Source organism: Canis lupus, chromosome 9, assembly GCF_048164855.1.
Source record: "Canis lupus baileyi chromosome 9, mCanLup2.hap1, whole genome shotgun sequence".
NCBI lineage: Eukaryota > Metazoa > Chordata > Mammalia > Carnivora > Canidae > Canis > Canis lupus.
The window spans coordinates 42,165,698-42,191,195 of NC_132846.1; the positions used below are offsets into that span (position 1 = coordinate 42,165,698).

Here is a 25,498-nt window from a genome sequence, read left to right on the forward strand (position 1 = left end):
GTTTCCCTCTTGCTTTCCTTCCACCCCTTCCCATGCTTGCTCTCTCTCTCTCTCAAATAAATAAATATTTAAAAAACTAAAAAAAAAAAAAAAGTAGCCATCATAAAAATGCTTCAATAAACAATTACAAATACACTTTAAAAATCTCACCAAATACAAGACATGGGAATTTCTAAATGGAAATTATAGAATTCAAATATACAAACACAAAAGTTTAAAACTCATTGGATAGGCTGGATAACAAATGAACATGAGAGTAGAAAGTGAACTTTAGAAAATAAGCTCTCTGAACAACAGCAACAGATTTTAAAACACGCACACACACAGACACTCACAAAAATGGACTTAAGAGCCTATAAAACAATATCAAAAGATCTAAACTTCTATTACTGGAGAACTGAAAGAAGAAGAGAAAGAGAATAGAGCTGAAAATAATTTACAGAAAAAAAAAGGGTGACAAATGGGTAACAATTATATCTATTTAATAAAAGAGATGAACCTATAGAGCAGACCCCCCAAAATTCCATGCCAAATCATATCATAATTAAACTTTAAAAAATAAAAGTCAAGGCCAAATATCTTAAATCAGAGAGAAACAATGTACTACTTATAGGAAAGTACTACCAGAGACTGTGAATTTCTCACTTGACATCATAGAAATCAGAAGGAGGCCACATAACATTTTCCAAATGCTGAAAGAAAAGAACCATTAACCACAAATTCTGTATTTAGCAAATATCCTTCAGAAATGAATAGGAAATAAAAAAATTTCAGACAAATTTAAAAGTAGTACACATACCTTTCTTTAAAATTTTAAATTTCATTTTAGTTTAATTCCAGTATAGTTAATATACAGTATTATATTAGTTTCAGGTGTAAAATATAGTGATTCAACAATTCCATACATCACCCAGTGCTCTTCACAAGTGCACTTCTTAATCCCTATCACCTACCTCATGCATCCTCCCCAACTTCCCCTGTTATACACTTACCTTTAAAGATCAGCTGACCTATGTTCTCTAAGTAGAAAATAATAAAAGAAGTCTCAGACATTTAGAAAAAGGCCAATAGAATAGACCATAAAAAAGAGTAAATATGATAGACTATCCTTATGATTTTTTAAAATCATATTTGATGATGGAAGCAAAAATTATAATCTCATCTGATGTGCTTAGTACGAGTAAATACTTGTAACAATTATATTTTAAATATAAATATAAAAACAAGATGGCCTAAATGAAAGGGAGTTTTCTATACTTTACTTGAAGTGATAAATGGTGACACCAACCAGTAGACTCTGATGACATATGTATGTTCATTTTATTTATTTTTTTCACATTAATGTTTTTAGTTTATTAAGCTTCTCATGAAAAATCTACAGAATCACTACAGATAAAGCCACTGCAGAATCTTTACTCCTGTTGTCCAATATTCAGCTCACTTCTTTTTGCCAGCACCAACATCGGCCTTTGCAGTTCCCCTGACTTTCTTCATTCTGTTTTTGCATTCTTTGTGCTGTTTTTCTCATACAGGCCATGTCTTCCAAGTCTGTGTTTGGGTTCATTTTTCTTTGCGTAATCCAAGGAATCATAAATCATGCCAAAGCCAATTGTCTTGCCACTACCAAATTGGGTTCTGAATCCAAATACAAATATGACATCTGGTGTGATCTTGTACATTTTGGCTAGTTTTTCCCGAATTTCTGTCTTAGGTACTATTGCCTTCCCAGGGTGAAGAACATCAATGACCATCTGTTTCCACTGAAGTGGTCAGTTGGTCATGAGCTTCCTGGTCTGGATAGTTACTGTGTCGTTCATGATGGCGGCTGAGCTTCAAGCAGCCAGGGAGGAAAAGAGACTGTATGTTCATTTTAACACCTATAACGACCACTAAGAAAAGTTAAAAAAGAGATACAGTAAAGAACATTCTAATTAAAACAAAATTCTAAAAAATATTCAGGTAATCCATAAGTAAACCAAGAAAACAGAAATAGAACCCTGAGAAACAGGGGATCAAAAATGGTAGATTTGAGCCCTTACATATCAAGAATTACTTTAATGTACCCCCCTAAAAATAGAAAAAAAAAAAAGAACTTAACCAAATGGATAAAAGCACAACCCAACTACATGCTGTCTATAAGAAACTCATGTCAAATATAAGAACATAAGTAGGTTAAAAGGATCTAAAAACATTAATTGAAAAATCGAAGATAGATATACCATTATTAGGTAAAGTAGACTTCAGATCAATGAGAATTATTAGGAACAAAATGGAATCTCACATAATGATAACAGGGTCAACCCACCAAGAAGACACGGAATCCTAAATGTGTACTGAACCAAAGACCAGAGCTTCAAAATACATAAAAACTAAGAACTGAAAAGAGAGATGGACACAGCCAAAATTTACAGTCAGTCCCTTCAGCATCCCACTTGCATCATATGCTAGAACTATTAAACAGAAAATGAGCAGAGATACAAAGGAACTCAACTATATGACCAAGCAGTAGGATATAAATGACGTTTATAGACTCCATTGAAAACAGCGGAATAAACATTTTTTCAGGTTCCCTAGAAACAATCAAGTTAGACCATATTCTGGACTATAAACCAAACCCCACAAGTTAAAAGAACTGAAACAATACAGAGTATGTTCTCTGACTATAATTGAGTCAAACTAGAAATCAGTAATGTAAGAACAAAAAAAATCTCCAATTTTTGGAAATTAAATAATGTACTGCTAAACAGCCCAAGGGTCAAAGAAGTCTCAAAGGAACTAAAAAACAAAACAAAACAAAACACAGAACTAAGTGAAAATGAAAATACAATATATGAAGTTATGGATGGAGTTATAGCAGAGCCAAAAAACCTGATAACACAAAATGCTTATATCAGAAAAATGATAGGCCTCAAATTCAATAATCCAAGTTCCTACTATTAAAAACTAAAAAAAAGCAAAATGTACCCAAAGTAAACAAAAGGAAGAAAATTATAAAATAAAAAATTAATAAAATTAAACCTTGGAAAACAATAGAGAAAAATCAGTGAAGCAATGAGCTGGTTCTTTGGAAAGGTTAATAAAATTAACAAACCTGTAGTAAAAGTAACAATGAAACAGAGAAAATGCAAGTTATTAAAATCAGAAGTGACAGAGGAAATTACTTGGTAGATCATGTAGGCAGTAAAAAGGGTAATAAAGGAATACTACAAAGAACTTTACCTTCATAAATTTAATGAATTAGAATAAATGGATCAATTCCTCTAAAACCAAAAACTATCGGGATCCCTGGGTGGCGCAGCAGTTTGTCGCCTGTCTTTGGCCCAGGGCGCGATCCTGGAGACCCGGGATGGAATCCCACGTCGGGCTCCCGGTACATGGAGCCTGCTTCTCCCTCTGCCTGTGTCTCTGCCCCTCTCTCTCTCTCTCTCTGTGTGACTATCATAAATAAATAAAAATTTAAAAAAGCTATCAAACTCAATCAAGATAAGGTAATTCTGAATATCTGAATAGTCCTATTAAAGAAACTAAATTCATAATTTTTAAAGTGCAGACCTCCCCCCCGCCAAATCTCTTAAGTCCAGAGGTTTTTATTGGAGAATTCTACCAAATATTCAAAGAAAAATTTTACAAAGTCTCTCCTAGGACATAGAAAAGAAGACAACAGGTAGTGTTCCTAACTCATTTTATGAAGCCAGTATTACCCAGAACCAACACCACACAAAGACAATACAAAGAAAATACACACCAACATCTCTCATGAATACAGATGCAAAAAGTCTTCAGTAAATATTAATAAATTAAATAACAATGTATAAAAAGAAAGTATACACCAAGACCAAATGACATGTGTTCTTGGTATCCAAGGCTGTTCAGTATTCAAAAGTCAATGTCATGTATCCTATCAACAAAAAAAAGAACTGACATGATTGTTCAACTGGCAGAAAAAAAAAATCACAGAAATTATTTGTGTTCCAGAAAAGGACATTTGTAAAATGGCTATTTTGCTAGTATGAGAGTTATGGTTACTACTATATGCCTAAGAATTCTTTATTGTATTCTGTATTGTATTCTTTATTTGTATTTTACTCATATAACAAGTTTTACATATATAAAAATTTGATGTCTTCTATGACTCAAACGCTGGAAAAATAAGATACTCTACTAAAATAAGTAGTTTTGCTATTTTCATTCATTTATATTTACTCTACTTTCCTGTCTCTCTTAAGTGAGTAATAGGATGTTCTAAGATTGATAAAATTAATATTTTTGTGTTTGGTATAAGAAATATAAAGTACACATCGGAGTCAGATTAAGAAACATCCACACTTTACACAAATTTTTCAATAATAGAGCATCTTCTTTTTTGTAATTCTGTATTGATACTGCTGCTGGCTATGAAACTCACCAACAAAGGTAACAAACTGAATCACCTAGTCAGTATTACAGTAGCAGATAAAACTTTCAGTTTTTCAAAGTTCGTGTTTGCTTTCTTTGTGATGAAGATTAAAGTATATGAGAAAGTACATCTCAACACTTACATTATAATTGGTCACTTTAATATTCAGGCATTCCATCTGGATTGGACACCAGATTAGAATGGAGCTCTTCAACTGATATTTTTATACCAGAACTGCATTAGGTCATTTACCATAATCAGTGCCTTTCTCCGACAATATTACTTACCACATACAGATTTCTGTTTCCAGGGTGGTTCAGATTTTCTGATTTGTCACCTAAAAGACTGCTATAAAGACACGGTCATGTTATTTGTGATTACTTACACTCTCAAATCTTTTTAAGTCTAGAAGTACACTGAACAAATAACATCTCCAGTACCCCTGTTTTCACATTTGGGAAAATAAAACCTGGTATATTTGGGTAAAATATAATACACAGTGATTTCCATTCATTGGAAAAGTATGTTATGTTCCATTCAACAAAAGCATAGGGATTTCTTCTACCTCACATCAAACACAGAAAGTAATTTGAGACAAATAGGCCTAAAAACTATAAAGCTTTTACAAGAAAACTTTTATTTGTATCTTACTGATGGAGAAATGTTTCTTGGACAGGTCATAAAAAGCAATAAGCAAAAAAAATTGATTAGTTAGATTTCATCAAAATTAAAAACTTCAGTTTATCAAAAGATACCATTATGAAAATGAATTAGCATGCCAGAGACTATGAGAAAATATTTGCAAACTGTGTTAAAGAATTTATATCCTAGGATATACACAGAACTCCTACAATTCAAATATGAACAACCAGTTTTGCTTAAATGGCCAGATATTTATGCATTTCATTAAAGATATTTTTAAAATATTTATTGATATAATTAACATAATATTGTGGAAGGTTAAGGTATTCAATGTGTTGTTTTGATACATCCAAATATTACAATATGGTTTCCACCTTAGTGTTGTCTAACACCTCCATCCCATCACATAGTTCTTCTTTTTTTATGATGAGAATAATTATTTAGTTTCTTAGCAACTTTGAAATTTATGATACGGTACTGTTGACTATAATCACTATGCTGTGCATTAAATTGCAGCACCTGTTTATCTCTCGTTGGAAGTTTTTACCCTTATTGGAAGTTTTTACCCTTAAACAACATCTCCCCAATTATCCTTTTCCTCAGCCTCTCCTAATCATCATTCTGCTTTCTGTTTTTATGAGTTCAGCTTTTTAAGTTTCCATATATAAGTTATGCCATGCCATATTTGTCTGTGTCTGGCTTATTACACTTGGCATAATGCCCTCTAAGTCCATCCATGTTATCACAAATGGCAGCATTTCCTTTTTTCTCATGGTTGAATAATATTCCAGCATGTGTGTGTGTATGTGTGTGTATGTTGTATGTGTGTGTGAGAGACACACACACACCCACGCACACAGTAAGAGAGAGACATCTTTTTTATCTCTTTATCTGCTGATGAACACTTAGGTTGTTTCCATATCTTAGCTATCATTAATAATACTGCAGTAAACATAGGAGTACAGATGTCTCTTCAACATCCTATTTTCATGTATATGTATATATATTTTGGATATATACACAGAAGTGAGAGTATGGGATCATATAGCAGTTCTATTTTTAATTTTTGGAGCAAGCTCCATACTGTTATTCAAAGTGGCTGAACCAGTTACCTTCCTCACCAGCAGTGCCCTTTTCTTCACATCCTGGCCAACAGTCATCTCTTATATTCCTGATGACTGCTATTCTATCAGGTATGAGGTATTCTCTCTTACTGGTTTGATTTGCTTTTCCTTGATGATTAGTGACCACCTTTTCATATACTTGTCAGTCATTTGGATATCTTCTTTGGAGAAATGTCTATTCAGTTTTTCTGCCCATTTTTTAAAAAAGATTTTATTTATTCATGAGAAACAGAGATGGAGGCAGACACATAGGCAGAGGGAGAAGCGGGCTCCTCGCAAGGAGCCCAATGTGGCACTTGATCCTGGATCCTGGAATCATGCCCTCAAGCTGAAGGCAGACACTGAACCGCTGAGCCACCCAGGCTCATTTTTCAAATTAGATTCTATTTTTGTTATTAAATTCTGGGTTCTTAATAATTTTGGATATTAACTGCTTATCTGATAAATGGTTTGCAAATACTTTATCCCATTCTGTAGTTTGATCTTCTCATTTTGTTGATTATTTTGCTCTGCAGAAGCCTTTGAGTATGATGTAGTGTCTCTTGTTTATTTCTGGTTTTGTTAAAGCTTGTATTTTTGGTATCTTCTCCAAAAAGTCATTGCCAAAATCAATGCCAAAGAGCTTCCTCTCTATACCTTTTTTCTATAAGTTTTATAGTGTCAGGTCTTATGTTTAAGTCTTTAATTCCTTATGAGTTATTTTTTTTTTTGAGTGGTCTAAGACAGGGGTCCAATTTCATTTCTCTGTATGTGGTTATCAGTTTTCCCAACATCATTTGTTGAAGAAATTATCCTTTTTTCATTGAGTGTTCTTAGCTCCCTTGTGAAATATTAGTAGACTAAATATATGAGTGGTTGGTTCTGGGTTCCCTATTTTTGTCCCATTAGTTTATTTATCTATTTAATGTCAGTACCACACTGTTTTAATTGCTATATCTTTGTAGTAGAGTTTCAAATCAGAAAATATAATGCCTTTTGCTTAGCCATCTAGGGTCTTTTGTGGTTCAATACAAATTTTAGGATTTTTTTTTTCTATTTCTGTGAAAAATGCTATTGGAATTTTGGTAGGGAATACATTGAATCTATAGGGGTCTTTGTGTAGTGTGGACATTTTAAATACATATATTATTCCAGTCTGTGAACATAGGATATCTTTCCATTTGTTTCTTCATTTTCTTTCATCAAAGTCTTGTAGTTTTCATTGTATAAATCTTTCACTTTCTTGGTTAAATTCACACCTAAGTATTTTATTGGTTTTGATGCTCTCATGAATGAGATTGTCTTTATTTGTTTTTCAGATGTCTTGTTGTTTGTGTGTAGAAATGCCACTGATTTCTTTATGTTGATTTTATATACCGAAACTTTACTGAATTCATTGATTATTTTCAACAACTTTTTGGTTAAGTCTTTAGGATTTTATATATATATGATCATGTTACTTGCAAATAACTACTTCTTTATTTCTGATTTGGATATGTTTTTGTCAAAATGCTTTAGGTAGAACACAGTACTTCTCTGAATAACAGGTGGTGAGAGGCACCCAGGTCTTGTTCCTGATCTTAGAGGAATTGCTTTCCATCTTTCATGGTTGAGTATGATGTTAGCTGTGGGTTTGCCATCTATAGCCTTTATTATGTCAAGGTGCATTGCTTCTATGAAACTCTTCTAAAGGTTTTTCAGGGAGGCGTAATTATTTTGTATAGGAACTGTTCAGGGAAGCATAATTCTTTTATATAGGAAATGTTCAGCTTTTACATATTTTGTAATAAATGTGAATTTCTTTTTCTCAAGAAAGAAACAATGTGGTATAATAGAATGAGAACTAAACTCAGTCATCCTAAGAAATCAATCATAGTTCAGTCATTTATTGAGAGACCTTAGTCAATTTACTAAACTTCTTGCTACTTTTTTTTTCCTATCTTGAAAATGTATATAATGATACCAGTGATATGTATATAAGAGGGGTTTCAGGATAGCAATATGCCTGAAAGAGTAGAAGTCTAAAAGATTTATCTTAAATTTCCATGGCAAGCATACTGTATATAACCCAACTTTATTTGGGGGATTGGTGGGAGTGGAAATTATTGGTGGAAGTAACAGGAAGAGCTGAAATAACCTCATGTCAATCCCTTAGTGTTGTCAACAGAATCCATGTAATTAAGACTAGTATATTCCCCTTTTAAAAATATTTATTTATTTTATAAGGAGAGTGAGAGAGAGAGAGCAAACACATGCACATCACCTGGGGTAGGAGCACAAGGAGAGGGAGAAAAAGACTCTCAAACAGACTCCCCATTAAGTGCAGAACACCACACAGGGCTTGATCCCAAGGTTCATGACGCAACCTGAAATCAAGAGTCAGACACTGAACCATCTGAGCCACCCAGCCGCACCACAAAGTAACCCAGAGTATTATTAAATTATGGTAAGATTTGCCAATCAAATTCTAAACAGTATCTATACATCTACACCAAGGAGAAATGAATAATACATGCAAATCTTCCTTCTGGTATTAAATTCTGCTCTGTGTTTTTTGACCAATCTCATTCTAAGATATTTGACAGACTTGTACATACGATTACTGAATAAAGCAAGAGAAAAAACTGGGATTTTGCCTGTCTCCACAGGTCTCGTGAGATTTCACTGTATACAGAAGTGTGACTGACGAAATTTCATCATTGGATGCACAGTGTCTGTCCCAGTAAAGGGACACTTCTGTACTTTTTTGCCCCTAATTGTAGAAAGAATAATATCATGCCTAGAAACCAGCATATTTTGGACAAGTGAACAGTCCCATTTTCAGATTGAGGACTGAAAGTATAGCATATACATGTTGTTAGGACATTGCTTAATAATGAATAAAGACTGAATAGTATCTTTGATCCATCTCTCCTAAAATTTCTCTTGTGTTGTGATTAAATATAAATTAAAACTATCCAGGCAAGAAAAGGATGACATCACTAATTTTGGCAATACTTAGAACAGTGTATCCTCTTTCCAGTGTTAGCATTTTTAAACTCACTTTTTAAAAACTTCCAAATAAACCTTTGTGTTATTGCACAGTGATAAAAAGTATGACTAGCTATAAAGAAAGAATCCTGGGTGGATCAGCGGTTTAGCACTGCCTTCAGCTCAGGGCGTGATCCTGGAGACCCGGGATCGAGTCCCACGTCGGGCTCCTTTGCATGGAGCCTGCTTCTTCATCTGTCTCTCTCATGAATAAATAAATAAAATCTTTTAAAAAAAAAGAATAACAGCACATACATATTTCATTAAATTCTACTAGAGAATGTTGCCCACAGAATGTTCTCAGCCTGAGCCTCTCTGTTGAAAAGCAAGAATACTAAGTGTTCAAGATGTTAATGGCTTATGTTTATAGATACACAGAAAAGGATTGGTAGAGAATTAAAAAAAGAAAAACTTTCTACAAGAAATTTGATGTTACTTAATGCTTTGTCTATAATATCCTTAACACCATACCAAGTTTCTGAATGTGACACACTTTGTTTTTTTTTCTTAAATGTTTAATTTATTTATTCATGAGAGACACAGAGAGAGTGAGAGGGAGAGACACAGGCAGAGGGAGAAGCAGGCTCCACGTAGGGAGCCTGGGACTCCAGGATCATGCCTGGGGCCAAAGGTGGCGCCAAACCGCTGAGCCACCTGGGCTGCCCTGTGACACACTTTGAAAAACACCACACCACACCATGTTGGTTTTATTTTTTTTGACTTATACTATGTATGTATGTAATCTCTACACCCAACATGGAGCTCAGACTCAAAACCCCAGTATCAAAAGTCCCACACTCCCACCAACTGAGCCAGTCAGGTGCCCCACCGTGTTGTTTCTTAACAGATACCTCTCTTCAGATAATCTCCACAATAGCTTAAGATTCTATCAATGGGAAATGAATCTTCTATTTAATTCTCTAGAGCACTGGGTCCTGTAACCAGTACAGAGTGGGCAGACACTTTATAACATGTTTAAGTGAACTGAAAAATGTCATTAAATCAGGCAATTTATTTAGAATAGTTGCATTCTTAGAGGTGAAAGAATCATGACCACTTATTACTTTAACATACTCATTTAAAGATATGAACATTAAGAACTACAGATATTAAGTAGCCAGCCTAATTTTCGTATTTGCTTTTTAGTGACACTGAGTTTTCTTAATTCATTGTGAGAGCTCTCTATAAAGGCAGATGTCAAATTAATTGTTCAGGTCATGGTCTCAAGGTGTATGGCAGAAAAGTGGTCCAGTCACCCCAAACCATTTGCTGAAAAGACTGTCTTTTTCCCACTGTGTATTCTCACTACCTTTATCAAAGATTAATTGGGCATATAACTGTACCTATATTTATAGGCGTTCAGTTCTGTTCCATTCAACTGTGTGTCTAATTTTGTGCCAGTACCATACTATTTTGATTACTACAGCTTCACAGTATAACTTGAAGTCTAGAACCTTGATAGCTCCAATTTTATTTTGTTTACAAGATTATTATGGTTATTAAGGGTCTTCTGTGGTTCCAAACAAATACTAGAATTGCTCTAGTTCTGTGAAAAATGCTATTAGTATTTTGATAGGGATTGCATTAAATGTGTAGATTACTTTCGGTGGTATAGATATTGTAACAATATTATGTTTCCAACCCATGCTGATGGAATGTCTTTCCATTTCTTTGTGTCGCCTTCAATTGCTTTCTTCAATGGTTTATTACACTTTTCAGAGTACAAGTCTTTCACGTCTTGGTTTAGGTTTATTCTTAGGTATCTTATTATCTTTGGTGCAACTGTAAGTGAGCTTGATGGCTTAATTTCTCTTTCTCTGGCTTCATTGTATAGAAATGCAACAGATTTCTTTATGTTGATTTTGTATACTGGGACTTTACTGAATGCATTTATCAGTTTAGTAGATTTTTGGTGAAGTCCTTAGGGTTTTCTATATGCAGTATCATGTAATCTGCAAATAGTGAAAAATAATCCTCCTTCCTTACCAATTTGGATGCCTTTTATTTTGTGGTATTGCCTGACAGCTGTGGCTAGAACTTCCATGCCAAGTTGAATAAAAGTGGTGAGAACAGACATCCTTGTCTTGTTCCTCACCTTAGGGAAGAAGGCCTCAGTTTCTTCACCATTGAGTATGATGTTAGCTGTGGGGTTTTCATATTAGGCCTTTATTATGTTGAAGTATGTTCCCTCTAAACCTACTTTGTTGAGGGTTTTTATCATGCTTGGGTATTGTACTTTGTCAAAAGCTTTCTCTACATCTATTGAAATGATCATATGATCTTTATCCTTTCTCTTACTGAAGTGATGTAGCACATCAATTGATTTGTGATATTGAACCACCCTTCTTGCATCCCAGGAATAAATCCCACTTGATTGTGGTGAATGATTTTTCTTTTCTTTTCTTTTTTCTTCTCTTCTCTTCTCTTTTCTTCTCTTCTCTTCTTTCTCTTCTCTTCTTTCTTCCCTCTCCTCTCCTCTCCTCTCCTCTCCTCTCCTCTCCTCTCCTCTCCTCTCCTCTCCTCTCTTCTTTCTCTCTCTTTCTCTCTCTCTCTCTCTTTGACGGATTGCTGGATTCAGTTTGCCAATATTTTGTTGAGGATTTCTGCACCTATGTTCACCAGAGATATTAGCATGTAGTTCTCTTTTGGTTTGTAATGTCTTTCTCTGGTTTTGGTATCAGTAATGCTGACCTCATAGAATGAATTTGGAAGTTTTCCTTCCTCTTCTGTTTGTTTTTCTGGAGAGGGTTGAAAAGAATAGGTATTAACTCCTCTTTAAGTGTTTTTGTAGAATTTGTGAAGCCATCTGGTCCTGGACTTTGGGCTGTTGGGAGCTTTTTGACTACTGATTCAAGTCATTACTGGTAATCGGCCTGTTCAAATTTCCTGTTTCTTCCTAGTCCAGTTTTGGTAGGCTATACATTTCTAGGAATTTATCCATTTCTTCTAGGTTGTCCAATTAGTTAATACATAATTTTTCATAATATTCTCTTACAGTCTTTTGTATATCCGTAGCATCAGTTTTTATTGCTCCTCTTTCATTTGTAATTTTGTGTGTTTGAGTCCTTCCCCGCCCCACCACCCGCCGCCCCCATCTTTCTCTCTCTTTTTTTTTCTTGATGAGTCTGGCCAGAGGTTTATCAATTTTGTTGATCTTTTCAAAGAACTAGCTCCCCGTTTCATGATCTGTTCTTTTGCTGTTTTAGCTTTGGTATCATTTATTACTGCATTAATTTTTATTATTTCCTTCCTTCTAACTGGTTTTGGGTTTTGTTCTTTTTCTAGCTTCTGTAAGTCTAAGGTTAGGTTGTTTATTTGAGATTTTCCTTGTTTCCTGAAGTAGGCCTATATTGCTAGAAACTTCCCTCTTAGAACAGCTTTGGCTGCAACTCAGAGGTTTTTTTTTTTTTTTTGTAATATAAAGTATTTTTTATTGGTGTTCAATTTGCCAACATATAGAATAACACCCAGTGCTCATCCCATCAAGTGCCCACCTCAGTGCCTGTCACCCAGTCACCCCCACCCCCCGCCCACCTCCCCTTCCACCACCCCTAATTCGATTCTGAGTTAGGAGTCTTTCATGTTCTGTCTCCCTTTCTGATATTTCCACTCATTTTTTCCCCTTTCCCTCCTTTTTTTCCCCTTTCCCCTTTATTCCCTTTCACCATTTTTTATATTCCCCAAATGAATGAGACCATATAATGTTTGTCCTTCTCCGATTGACTTATTTCACTCAGCATAATACCCTCCAGTTCCATCCACATCGAAGCAAATGGTGGGTATTTGTCGTTTCTAATGGCTTGCATCTCAGAGGTTTTGGACCATTGTGTTTTCACTTTTGTTTGTTTCCGTGTACTTTTTGATTTCTTCTTTGATTTCTTGGTTGATCTGTTCGTTGTTTAGTAGCATGTTATTTAACCTCCATATATTTGTGCTCTTTCTAGAGTTTTTCTTGTGGTTGGTTTCTAGTTTCATGGAATTGTGGTCAGAAAAGATGCTAGGTATGACTTCAGTCGTCTTCAGTCATTTCAAATTTGTTGAAGCTTGTTTCGTGGCCTAATATGTGATCTGTTCTGGAGACTGTTTCATGTGCACTTGAAAAGAATGTGTATTCTGCTGTTATAGGATGGAATTTTCCGAATCTATCTGTTAAATCCATCTGGTCCTGTGTGTCATTCAAAGCCACTGTTTCCTTGTTGGATTTCTGTTTGGATGATCTGTCCATGGATGTAAGTGAGATGTTAAAGTCCCCTACTACTATCATGTTACTATCAATTAGTTCCTTGTTTTGTTATTAACTGTTTTATGTATTTGGGTGCTCCCATTTTGGGTGCAGAAGTGTTAACAATTGTTATATCTTCTTGTTGGATTGTCCCCCTTATTATTATATCGGGTCCTTCTTTGTCTTTTGTTCCAGTGTTTGTTTTAAAGTCTGTTTTGTCTGATATAAGCACTGCTACCCCAGCTTTCTTTCTTTTTTTTTTAATTAAGATTTTATTTATTCATTCATGAGAGACACAGAAAGAGAGGCAGAGACATAGGCAGAAAGAGAAACAGGCTCCATGCAGAGAGCCCGATGTGGGACTCGATCCCGGGACTCCAGGATCACGCCCTGGGCCCAGATGCTCAACTGCTGAGCCACACGGGCATCACCCAAGCTTTTTTTTCACATCCATTTACATGATAAATGTTTCTCTGTCCCCTCACTTTCAACCTGCGGGTGTCTTTAGGCCTGAAATGAGTCCCTTGTAGGCAGCATCCAGATGGATCTTGTGTTTTTGTTTTTTTTTTTTTTTTTTTTTTTGTCCATTCCATCACCCTGTGTCTTTTAATTGGAGTGTTTAGTCCATTTTACATTTTAAAGTAATTATTGACAAGTATGTATTTCTTGCCATTTGTTGCTTGTTTCTTGGTGGGTTTTGTAGTTTTTTTCCCTATCTTTTCCTCTCTTTCTCTCCTTCATGACGATATACTTGGATTCCTTTCTCTGTATTCTTTTCATATCCACTAGTGCTGTTTGATTTGTAGTCACCATCAGGTTTGTATATAACATCTTTTGCATATAGCAGTCCGCATTAAGTTGATGGTCGCTTAAAATCAAACCCTTTCTTTACTCCTCTCCCCTCAACTTTTTAGGTGTATGGGTCTCCTATTTTACATCCTTTTGGGGGAGAAAGATTGGGGAGGAATCCCTTGACCAGTCTCTTACAGAAATACGTATTTTGACTGCTTTTGTCTTTGTTCATTTTCTTACTCTCACTAACGGTCTTTCCTTTCCACTCAAAGACTCCCTTTTAACTTTTCTTGTAGGGCTGTCTTGGTGGTCATGAACTCCTTTAGGTTTTGTTTGTCTGAGAAACTCTTTATTGCTCCTTTTATTCTGAATGACTGCCTTGCTGGATAGAGTATCCTTGGTGGTTGATTTTTCCCTTTCAGCGGTTTGAATATATCATGCCATCCTCTTCTGGCCTGAAAAGTCAGCTTAAAAATCCACTGATAGCTTTATAGAGTTTCCCTTATACGTAATGGTCTTCTCTTGCTGATTTAATTTTTTTTCTTTAGAACTACTTTTTTGCCATTTTGATTACCATGTGTCTTGGTGTGGACCTTCTTGGGTTGATTTTGTTGGGGGAACCTATGTGCCTCCTGCATTAGGATATCTATTTCCTTCTCCAGATTAGGAAAGTTCAGCTATTATTTCTTCAAATAAGTTTTCTGCCTCCTCTCTCTCTCCTTCTTCTGGGATCCCTATAAAGTGACACGTATTACATCTGATGGAGTCACTGAGTTCCCTAAGTCTATTCAGTTTTGCTTATTTTCCCCCCTCACCTATTAATTACTTTCCATTACTCTGTCTTCTAGTTCATTAATTCATTCCTCTGCTTCTTCCAGCCTGCCATTTATTCCATTTTGTGTATTCTAAATGTCCTTTATTGTGTTCTTCATCTGATTTGTTCTTTTTTTACATTTGTTAAGGACCTCACTGACACACTCTACTCTTTTCCTAAGGGTCTTCATGCACTCTTAGAGTGGAGCCAGCTTATTTTTAAAGTTCCCGGCTTTAAGTCCTGCTTTGTAGTAAGCACTCATGAAATTTGGACCCTCTGCATTTCAAGCCAAAAGATGGTGAGATTTCATTTATCTTTGTAGGCTGTTTAGTGTGCTTTCTGTTTTTTTCTTCATATCCATGATTCCCTCCATCTGTTGACAGATCTGTGGGGTTTAGCTTCCCTGCAAGTTATTGCTCTTAGTGTGATCTCTTCTTTATATTTAGTTGTGGAGTTTATTTAGTAGTCTTTGGGTCCTTTTCTGGATATTTTGCCATGGTATAAATATTACCTAGTTTTATCTGTGTGACAAGGTGAGTTAGGGTCCCTCTATTCTTTCATCTTCCCTGGAAGTCCCAGGATGGTATATCTTCATTTAACAATTTTTGAAGCTTTTTAAACTGATTTTTGTGCAGCACTTATTTATACAACTTTATTTTATCTTTTTATAATGAACATATTTTGTTTGATATTCAGGGCAAGCCTATGAGTTCTGATAGGAGATATATAATTGTCCCCATTGTATAGATGATAACCCTCATGTCTAAGTAGTTAGGATGCTTGTACAATATCAATCTAGAAATTTGCCTATAACTGTGATTTGAAAAGAGACCACCTGCTTTAAGATGCAGTTTGTTTCCATTGCTCCAGGTTACTTTTCATATGGTTCAGGAAAAAAATCCAATGCTTACATATAATTAAAATCAAATTATGAAAAGAGTTATTATTTAGTTATGAATGACTAAAACTCCAGCACGAAAGATCTAGTAATTCGATGATAAAATAAGTAAAGAACTTGAATAGACATTTCTTCAAAAAAGAAATACAATTGGCCAACAAACATTTGAAAAGATTCTTAATATTCCCATTTGTAAAATGGGAATCAAATCATGGTGACATAATCCCTCCCACTCACTGCGATGGTTGTTTTACAAAAACCCCAAACCCCAGATAATGACAGGTTTGGTGAGGAGGTGGAGAAATTGGAATCCTAATGCAGTGCTGTTGGTAATGCTAAATTGTGTAGCCTCTGTGGAATATGATACGTCAATTCCTCAAAATATTAAAAATAGATTTACTGTTGACCAGCAAACAAAATAAACAAAATAAACAAAATATGTTATATACATACAATGGGCTTTTTACTCTGTTTGAAAAGGAAGGAAATTCTGATACATATTATAGCATAGATGAACCTTTAGGACATTATTATGCTAAATAAACAAGTGAGTCAAAAATTCCAGTATTAATCCACTTATATGAGATTCGTAGAGTAGTCAAAATCTCATAGAAAGGTAGAAAATGGTGGATGCCCGAGGATAAGGGCAGAGAAAAATGAGGAATTGTTGCTTAATGGACATAGAGATTCAGTTTTGCAAAATGATAAGTTTTCTGTCATTCGTTGTACAGCAGTGTAAATACATACTTTGTAATAAAAACACATATTCACATTTTTAAATAAAAATTTAAGAATTAAGAAAATGAATAAATGTTAACCCTCCAAAGCCTCACAGTATTATTAAAATGTTATTAAAATAAGATTTAAGTATTTTTTGAAAGATTATAAACTGTGCAGTAAATGTACACCTGGTTCTGACAGATGTGCTTCTTCCGTTCTATAAAGGATCTTTAAATTTTTACAAGAAACCAAATATTGGTGGATGTATAGTGGAGTCAAAATATGTTATGAAATATTTATTTGTATATTAAATGAAGAATACGTGAAGATTTTTTTAGGTATTTGAGAGAGTGCGAGCGAGAATGCATGAGCGGGGGGAGGGGCAGAAGGAGAAGCAGACTCCCTCCACTGAGCAGGGAGCCCAATGTCAGGCTTGATCTCAGGACGCTGAGATCATTACCTGGGTTGAAGACAGATGTTTAACCTGCTGAGCCACCCACGCTATCAATAAATGAATTAAAAAGAAAAGCTATCTAAATACCTTTAAGAGATTGGTAGCTTGATTTAAGATAATTTGGAATGGTAGTCAACTTGTAAATCTGAATGAATTTGCTGTTACTTGTATTTTCTCAGTTCTGTCACATTGGAACTGTTGATAATGTGATACCAGAAGGTTAAGAATTGGCATCCCTGGGTGGTGCAGCGGTTTAGCGCCTGACTTTGGCCCAGGGTGCGATCCTGAAGACCTGGGATCGAATCCCACGTCGGGCTCCCGGTGCATGGATCTTGCTTCTCCCTCTGCCTATGTCTCTGCCTCTCTCTCTCTCTCTCTCTCTCCCTCTCTCTCTCTCTCTGTGACTATCATAAATAAATAAAAATTAAAAAAAAAAAGAAGGTTAAGAATCATGATTTAATGTTCTGTGTATCAATCAGTTGTCCTTGGAGGGAGATAACCCAAATGTTATTTGGTCTTGGAGAAGAATTCATGATTGCAAATAGTTGGAAATGACCAAATAATGAAGAGAGGAGGGTTTTTAACTCTGGGCCTTCAGAGATTCTTTTGGAGTGGGTTGAAATTTACATTATTCAGTACAAAATGAATTGGAGAAACGCTCCTTCGAAGATGATTTGGGATTTGCATGTTTCAGTGACTTTTATCTTAAAGGAATCCATACTGATGATCATTGTCCTTTTGGGGGGAGAGATATTTAAGAAAAGCCAGATATTCACAAAATTTTGAAAAGCAGAATTATAATATTCTTGAAAATATGCAATAATGATATGCATGATATTCAAAGAAACTTTGTGGAAGTTCTAGTATTTAAAAAAAAATAAAACTCCCTACATGTTTCTGATGCACATTATGATTTAGAGAACATTGTACCTTGCTACACTATTAAGTTGATTACAGTAAATATGACTCTTAAGTTTTTAGAGTATAGTGATGTACATTATGATTTAGAGAACATTGTAGCTTGCTACACTATTAAGTTGATTACAGCAAATATGACTCTTAAGTTTTTAGAATATAGTGTATCACTGGGACATTTTCCCAGAGGATCTTCTTGTGATTGATCATTTTACTCTATTGCTTGATATCTGTGAGATTTGTCTTTAAGAAGAGATGGAGGTGAATTCTTGCTGAGCCTTCAGTACCTATTTAAGAAAGCTCCTAACTGCTTAAAATGTTTTGCAAGTTAGGTTTTGTTTTGTTTTGTTTGTATTCAGAAGTCTTTGGACTGGTTTCTTTTCTATGTGAACTGACAGTAGGTGGAGCTTTTTATTTATTTATTATAAATTATAATCTATTAAGTTCTGCAAATTATAAGCAGATTAACACACACACATACACACAGGATAGTTATTATGACAGGCACCCAGTAAACTTTAGTGCAAGTGAGTTCTAGACTTATCTCTGGAAATCAAGACAAAGTGGGGACAAAAAATATGTTCTGTAGATCTCATTATCTGATCAAAAGAATCACATCAGTTTTTTAGGAGAGTCAAACGTCTCAAAAAAAGTTCATGAGTAATATTTAATATGAAACATTTTATTTTATTTATTTTTTTTTATTTAAAAATTTTTTTTTAAATTTATTTATGATAGTCACACAGAGAGAGAGAGAGAGGCAGAGACACAGGCAGAGGGAGAAGCAGGCTCCATGCACCCGGAGCCTGACGTGGGATTCGATCCCGGGTCTCCAGATCGCGCCCTGGGCCAAAGGCAGGTGCCAAACCGCTGCGCCACCCAGGGATCCCTAATATGAAACATTTTATAAAGCCTAATAAAAAGTAAATTTAGGTATGCATTTTTTTAAATTTCTTTTTATTGGAGTTCAATTTGCCAACATATAGCATAACACCCAGTGCGCATCCCATCAAGTGCCCCCCTCAGTGCCTATCACCCAGTCACCCCAACCCCCACCCACCTCCATTTCCACCACCTCTTGTTCATTTCCCAGAGTTAGGAGTCTCTCATGTTCTGTCACCCTCTCTGTTATTTCCCACTCATTTTCTCTCCTTTCCCCTTTATTCCCTTTCACTATTTTTTATATTAAGTATGGATTTTTTAAAAAGATTTATTTATTTATTCATGAGAGATACACAGAGAGAGGGGCAGAGACATTGGCAGAGGGAGAAGCAGGCTTCTTGCAGGGAACCTGATGTGGGACTCGATCCTGGATCCTGACATCTCCCCACCCCCCCAAGCCGAAGGCAGACGCTCAGCTGCTGAGCCAAGCAGACCCCCTAATTATGGATTTATAAAAAATATGTAAATTTTTTTATCACTTTTACTACTATGCTTTTGTAAGATGAGCAGCAGAGGTTTTTCTTGAGAAAGATTTGAATTTTTTTAAATTTTAAAAAATATTTATTTGAGAGAGAGACAGAGCAGGCAGAAGGGTAGAAGGAGTTGACAAGGAAGAGAGAGTCTCCATAGACTCCCCACTGTGCATGGAGCCTGATGTGGTGCTCGATCCCAAGACCCTAAGATCATGACCTGAGCCGAAACCAAGAATCGGGCGCTTAATCAACTGAGCCAACCAAGTGCCCCTTGAATATTTCTAAATACATGCAGACATATTTGACCTGAAAAGAGACAGTTTTGCCTAAGAAAGAGTAAACTTGTTTTTTGAAGTATTATAAAATATGGCAATGTATATACAGTTTATGAATATTGTCCAGTGAATTTTCACAGAGAAGGACACTGTTGTAACCAGTATTTATTTATTTATTTATTTATTTATTTATTTATTTATTTATTTATAAGATTTTATTTATTCATTCATGAGAGACATAGAGATTGAGAGGCAGAGACACAGGCAGAGGGAGAAGCAGGCTCCATGCAGGGAGCCCGATGCGGGACTGGATCCTGGGACTCCAGGATCACTCCCAGGGCGGAAATTAGGCACTAAACTGCTGAGCCACCTAGGTGTCCCTGTAACCAGTATTTAGATTATGAAATAGAAAATTAAATTCATATATCCTCTTGTGTCCCATCCAGTTTCTCCCCTACTCTAAGACATATTGCTATTCTGACTTCTAACAGGAAATTTTATTGTTTGTTGTTTGTTTTTGAATTTTATATAAATAGACTTATACGGTGTTATTGTGTCTGGCTGCTTTCACTCAACTTTCTTTTGCCAGGTTCATTCATATTCTTCATGTTTTAGTATTCCATTGTGTGAATATACCACAATTTGTTTAAGTTGGTCAGCTTGTATTTACTTTACTAATAGTGCCAAAAGTCCCTTATTTTTATGTACTTTTCAATTTGTCCATCTGTCCTTTTCTGTATCTGTCAATTCATCTTACTTACATATTTTGAATTTGCAGATATCAGTTGACTTAGACCTAATACCTTAGGCATGTATATCTTTAATTATAATTTTAAGATTTGTTTCAAGTTTTGGTATTTTCGGAGATAAATTTTACAAATAGTGAAGTACAAAAATTGAAACATATCATTTGATGAGTTTTGAGAAATGCATTCATCTATGTAATCTAACTCCTTTCCTTTTAAGAAACATTATTATCACCCCTGAAAGCTTCCTTCATTCCTTTTTCTCAGTTAGTCCCTGCTCTTACCCCTTGAAGTCAACCATTATTATGATTTTTTTCACCTTTTACTGGTTTTATGAAAGTATAACTTCATATAAATGGACTCAGACCATATGTACTCTTTTGGGCAAGACTTTTCTCACTCAGCTTAATGTCTTTAAAATTCATTAATGTTCCATGTATCCTTTCTTTTATTGTTGAATGGTGTTTCCATTATAGACTATAGCACAGTTTTTAATCAATTATCTTCTTTAAAAATTTTTTCTTTTAGAGATAGTGAGCAAGAGTGAGCAGGTAGTACAGAGGGAAAAGGAGAGGGAAAGAATTCTAAGCAGTCTCCACACCTAGCATGGAGCCCAACGTGGGGCTCGATATCAGAACTCTGAGATCATGACCTGAGCTGAAATCAAGAGTTGGTTGCTTAACCGACTGAGCCACCCAGGCACCCCTAACCCATTCTCTTATTGATGGACCGCCTGGACTTTAGTTTGGTTTATTATGAATAAAAGTATTATAGTAATTTTTATACATGCTTTCTTGGGCATATACTTTGATTTCTTTTGGGTTAATACTTACAAGTAGAATTACTGTACTCATGTTCAGTTTTATAATAATCCTTTTGCAAAATGGCTTTACCATTGGGAGAAATTTTCAATAGCAATAATTGCGCCTCAGATAAACCTCATTGGCTATGATACTGCCATTGCGCAAAGCAACAAGGTATGCGTGTTCTAGTTGTTTTGCAAACTGGTCAGCATTTGGTTTTACCAGTCTTCTTTATTTTAGCCATTCTGTTTGGTTTGTGGTAGTATTGAATTGTAGTTTTAATTTGTATTTCTCTGATGATTAATGATGTTGACCCATCATGTGTCTCTTCCCCTCCTCCCCATGGATTTATTGGTTGTTTGTGTAGCTTCATTTGTGAAGTATATGTTCATATTTTTTACTTAGTTCTTTTATTTATAAGAGTTCCTTCTATATTCTACGTCCTTTATCAGATATATGATTTGCAAATATTTTCTCCCGATTTGTGATTTGCCTTCATTGTATTCTTTTGAAGCTCAGTGTTAAATTTTGGTTGTCTGTTTTATGAACTTTTTTCTTTTACAACTGTACTTTTTTGTGTCCCTTCTACAATTGTTACCTAAAAGTTGCAAAGACATTTTAACATGGTTAAAATGGTTTAAAATGATTAAAATGGTTTATGGTTTTCTTTCTTTACTTAAATTCAGTTTGCCAGCATATAGTATAACACCCAGTGCTCATAACATCACAGGCCTTTCTATTTAGACCTATGACTCATTATTACCATTATTATTTTTAATCCAAGATTTAATGAAAGGCCATATATTCTTTTAGTTGTCAAATTCTTTAGTCTCCTTTAAAATAGAACAGTTCCTCCTCTTTTTTTTATTATTGAGGTAAAATTTGCATACAATGTTACCTTAGTTTTAGGAATAAAACATTAATTTGACTGTTTAGTACATAACCCAAGTGATCACCGCAATAAGTGTAGTTCATCTGCCACTATGCAACATTATTGCAGTATTATTGACTATATTCCCTATGCTGTACTGTTCAACTCTGTGATTTATTTATTTTATAACTGGAAGTTTGTACCTCTTAATCCCCTTTATCTAGTTCATCTATTCCCCACCCAACTTCCCTCTGGCAACCACCAGTTTGTTCTCTGTGTTTAAGGGTCTGTTTTGTCTCTTTGTTTTGTTTTTTTTAAATTCCATGTATAATGAAATTAGATAGCCTTTGGCTTTCTCTGACTTCTTTTTTCCCCTTTTTTCCAAGTTTTTATTTAAATTTCAGGGATCCCTGGATGGCTCAGCGGTTTGGCGCCTGCCTTCAGCTCAGGGCGTGATCCTGGAGTCCCGGGATCGAGTCCCACATCGGGCTCCCTGCATGGAGCCTGCTTCTCCCTCTGCCTGTATCTCTGCCTCTCTCTCTCTCTCTCTCTCTCTCTCTCTCTGTGTGTCTCTCATGAATAAATAAAATCTTTAAAAAAAATAAATTTCAGCTATTTAACATATAGTATAATATTAATTTCAGGAGTTGAATTTAGTGGTTCCTCACTTACATATAACACTCAGTACTCATCACAAATGCCCTCCTTAATACCCATTTAATCACCCATTTAATCCACCCACTGCCTGCCTCTTCTCCAGCAACCCTCTGTTTTTTCTCTATTGTTAAGAATCTGTTTTATGGTTTTCCTCTTTCTCTATCATTTTCCCCAATGTTCATCTGTTTGGTTTCTTGAATTCCACATGTGAATTAAATCATATGATATTTGTATTTCTTTGACTGACTGACTGACTTCGTTCAGCATAGTATACTCTAGCTCCCTTCCTGTTGTTGCAAATGGCAAGGTTTCATTCGTTTTGATGGCTAAGTAATATTCTATTGTGTTTATATACCACATCTTTATTCATTTATAAGCTGATGGACATTTGGGCTGTTCCCATATGCTGTGCTAAACATTGAGGTACATGTGTCTTTTCAAGTTAGTATTTTTATATCCTTTGGGTAAATACCTTGTAGTGCAATTGCCTGATCTTAGATTAGTTCTATATTTAACTTGAGGGATCTACATACTGTGTTCTAGAATGGCTGTACCAGTTTACATTCCCACCAGTAGTGTAAGAGGGTTCTCCTCTCCCTGAATCCTTGCCAACATCTGTTGTTTCTTATATTGATAGTTTTAACCATTCTGACAGGTGTGTGGTGATATCTCATTGTAGTTTTGATTTGTATTTTCCTGGTGATAAGTGATGTTGAACGTCTTTTCTGGTCTATTAGCCATCTGTGTGTCTTTGGAAAAATTACTATTCATGTCTTCTGCCCATTTCTTAACGGAATTATTTGTTTTTTGGTTGTTGAGTTTGATGAATTCTCCATAGATTTTAGATACTAAACCTTTATCATGTTGTCATTTGCAGATATCTTATCTCATTCCATTTCAAATTATTCATGAATTATTTCTGGGGTAATGTTTTAATGTCAGTTCCTTTACAACCTTTCATCCAGTGTTTTATCATCCATTTACAATTACTTCCTGTATCAGTTTTTACTTTGAAGGTTGGTAACTGATAATTTTCTAATTCTATTATTGTTTCTACAGTTATTGTTAACATTCCTCTATAAGGAAGAAATTTTTGTTTTGCCCCATTTCTCCTTTATCTGTGTTTAGTCATGAGTGTTTCTTTTTTAAAATTACAGGTTTCATAATCTGTTATATCATTGTTTATTTTCTGATTTCTAAATTATTCAAAATTAGTGCACAGCAGTCCTTCAGGTTGACTTCTATATCATTTTGATATGTTCTTTGTTGTGTTTGAGCATTTTTAATCTTTATCTCACAAGGTGATATTTTGGTTTCACTTGTTTTTCTGCTATAGGCCTGGAATTAGACATTTCTTCAGGGTAGTAGATGTCATTTTTACTGAGCATAGAGCCCTTGGCATTTTCAGTAGACACAGTAAAAAGAAAATTAAAAATTATGAAAATCATGAATTCATACTGAAACCTAAAATACAGTTCAGAGTCACATGGTTTTTCTTTTGTTACTTCTTCTATATTTGCATCTCCATTCTTCACAGAGACTCCTGGCTCTCACTTTTTTCTTTTGTTTTGTACTGGTAGGCTATTAATTTGAGTTATGGCTAGCTTAGTGTCTGTATTCTTATCTTTTCATCATCATTTGATATAATGTTTTGAATATACAACATTAAAATGGTTCAAATATTAAGACTATATCTAAAATTACACTTAGAGACCTCTCAATCTTTTCCCTATCAATTCTACCCTGTTATTTTACATTCTGTGTAAGGATCCAATTTCATTTTTTGGTTAATCTTTCATATGTTTCTTTTTCTCAGGAGTAAACAGATTCTTAGGGATTATCTATACTTATCTTTCTTTTTATTTGAAAGTAACATCAATAACCTTTTGCAGCTTGCTTATTTCACATATTCCTATTTCCTGGAAATCACTCTGATCACTTTATGGAGAACTTTCATGTATTTTACAGCTGCATAATATTCTGTTGTGTGGAAGTATCACAATTAATTTAACCAGTGTTTTATATGTGAATATAAGCATTTAGTGTTTTGTACTCCCAGTATTTTGCATTTTTAAATAAGTGAATATATATATTCACTTATTTAAAACATATATATACATATATATGCTTTTCTATTGTTGGAAGTATATCTTTTTTGTGCTTTCCCAGAGCAGGATTATTGAATCAAATGACAGATCCTCATAAACTCTTGTTATATATGGTTAAATCCTCCATCATAAGAATTGTAACATTCTGTATTCTCACCTGCAGTGTAGGAGAGTAAATTCATTCTTACAGCCTATGGAGCAAAGTAACATTGCCAAGCATAACCAGTTTGTTAGATGAATGGCAGTATCCCAATTTAGCTTTAATTTGCATCATCTTTTTTAAGTGAAGTTAAACATTATTTCATATATTAAGGTGGTATTGAATATCTTATTCTAAACACTCTGGTCAGGACGCCTGAGCGGGGTCTGCCTTCGGTTTGGGGCATGATCCTGGAGTGCAGGGATTGAGTCCCATATCGGGGTCCCTGCATAGAGCCTGCTTCACCCTCTGCCTATGTCTCTGCCTCTCTCTGTGTCTCATGAATAAATAAATAAAAATCTTAAAAAAAAAACACCTGGTCATGTTTTATTTTTTTTCTTTTTGATTTTTAAGGGTAATTGAAACGGATATTAGCACTTAATCTAGAATCTATTTAAAATAATTTTTTCTGATTTGTTATTTTTTTTTCTTTTTGTA

The 25,498-nt window shown here is 34.8% G+C and overlaps 1 protein-coding gene and 2 pseudogenes across 14 annotated transcripts in view; 1 reads left to right on the top strand and 2 right to left on the bottom strand.

Moving 5' to 3' along the window:
* GPHN (gephyrin) overlaps nt 1–25,498 on the top strand; it is a 625,629-nt gene that overhangs the window by 120,567 nt on the left and 479,564 nt on the right. The window lies entirely within an intron of this gene.
* On the bottom strand, nt 1,438–1,817 carry LOC140639425 (small ribosomal subunit protein eS24 pseudogene; annotated as a pseudogene).
* LOC140640811 (U4 spliceosomal RNA) lies at nt 21,266–21,394 on the bottom strand (annotated as a pseudogene).